This window comes from Condylura cristata, unplaced genomic scaffold (genome assembly GCF_000260355.1).
Source record: "Condylura cristata isolate star-nosed mole 26May11 unplaced genomic scaffold, ConCri1.0 scaffold00022, whole genome shotgun sequence".
NCBI classification, from domain to species: Eukaryota; Metazoa; Chordata; class Mammalia; order Eulipotyphla; family Talpidae; genus Condylura; species Condylura cristata.
The window spans coordinates 23,672,359-23,674,501 of record NW_004567123.1 but is presented as its reverse complement, the minus strand read 5'-3'; positions in this window follow the sequence as shown (position 1 = coordinate 23,674,501).

Below are 2,143 nucleotides of genomic sequence, written 5' to 3'. Positions count from 1 at the left end.
GGTCTTGTATACATGAATGTCCACAGTGTAAACTTAGCAGAAACTATTTTAAAAATGTAGGCAAGAAGGGCCCTCCCCAGTGGCGCAGCGGATTAAAGCACAGCATTAAGAAGCTAAAGCTGCCTCAGCATGAGTTCGATCCCCACCCCAGAGGTGACCCACATGGTGCTGCAGACCTCTCCTGACCCAGCAGTGTACTCCCGCCTGCTTTTCCCCTCAGCAGTGTACTTCATCAGTCAGCTTGTTCTGCTCCTGCACTCTTTCTCTGGTGAATCTTCTCACCGTCCCTGTACCTCTGACCTGTGTACCCCAGTTCTGTATGCATAAATAAGTAAATCTTTAAAAATAATGTAGGCAAGAAAAAGTAAAAATATCCTTTTCATCTCCCTCCCCAGAGACCCGTGTCAGTACAGTTTCATCTGCTATACAGATGCCGAAGGGTCAGAGTAGGACTTTAGACGTTCAGAGCTGGACAGGACTCGGCCTCCTGACTGTTCTAACCACACGGCGAGGTCATGGAGCCCAGATAGGCTCAAGGTCACCCCACAGGCAGGCAGGGCCTGCCCCCGCCACCAGCTGGGAGCCCTGTGTACCATCCACCCTGTTGTCGCCTCTGGTAGGATCCCCTCAGACTCCCTCCAGCTGCTGCCTGTTCCCTTACTGAACAGGACTTTGCCCAGAAGGCAGTGGGAGGTTGGTGTGGAGCTGATGAGGCTGCAGATTCCTCTTATCAGTGAACAAAAGACTGTTCTCTAAGGCACACAGGAGAGGGAAAGACTGAGAATGTTCCAGAGAATGTTCCAGAGAACTTCCAGAGAACGGGAGGAGCCCTGGATGCTACAAAAGAGGCAAGAGAACGGTTCACCAGCTGCAGAGAGCAGACCCGCTCCAGGCTGCCCAGCATCCGCCTTCCTGCCCAGGCCCAAGGAAAAGCAGCCGAGGAATTAGCGAGAAGTGCCAGGCGTTTCCAGGGAGCCGCAGGACTATGATTGAAGGCAGATTGCTTTATGGGAATCATAAATACCAACTTCCTGAGAGCGTGGCTGGTCTTCTCTTTTCCAGGCCAGCCTGGGCCTCCCTGTGGACTCCACAGCACTTGGCATGTAGCCACAGGGCCTTCTGGGTCTCCCACTTCTGCTCACCCACTCAGCTGAGCTCCGTTGCTGCAAGCTGAGGGTGGGGTCTGGAGTCTGGATACATCTAGGTCCCCATTATCCCTTCTTTACCAGCAACTGTGAGGACAGCCCTGACAGGCAGGAGGGATCTCTGGTGGGCCATGCACTGGAGGTCAGGCTCTGAGGTCCAAAGCCCAGCAGGTGGGGGATGTGAAGGCCACCAGAGGAAATTTAACAGGGATTACTGCCACTGTTTTATGATTAGTTAAAAAAAGAAAAAAATCAGGGCCCTCCCTGGTGGCGCAGCGGGTTAAAGCACAGCACGGAGAAGCTAAAGCCATTTCAGCATGAGTTGGATCCCCGCCCCGGAGGTGACCCACAGGGAAGATCTCTCCTGACCCACCCACTGCTCCCCTCACCAGTGTACTTCGTTGATCTGTCTGTTCTGCTCCCTACTCTGTCTCAATGAAGCCTCTCACCGCCTGCACCTCTGGCTTGTGCATAAATAAATAAATCTTAAAAAAAAAATCAACGACCAAGGGCCCATGAAGATGACCTGTCATGGTGCGGAGTGGCAGGCCCTGGGCAGGTATGTAACGTGAGCTCAGATCCATGGCTGCTTGGAGAGGAATCGATGGGTGAAGGGCCATTTCCTCTGCTGTTCTCTGTTCTTCTAGCTCAGCCCGAAGCTATGGTTGGGAGTAGCCAAGGGGATTGAATCAGTGCAAGTAGGCAGGTGTGGGGAGCAAGGAGGGGATTGTGGTGAGGATGCTTGCACTTCCACTTCAGGGACCACCCGAAGCAGTAACTAATTTTGGGCCTCCCCTAATCCTTGTGGAATAGGATGTATATAAGAAGCCCAGAACTCTGGGCTGAAGAAGGATGGTAGCAGGATGAAGGCTGAATTTTCAGCTGATGCAGAAAAGAATCAACTGGGAAACTCCAGACTCACAGACGCCACACTCAGCCACCATTTTAAGTTCCTCATTCAGTCTCCCATCACTTTTCTCATTTAATTCCAATAGTTT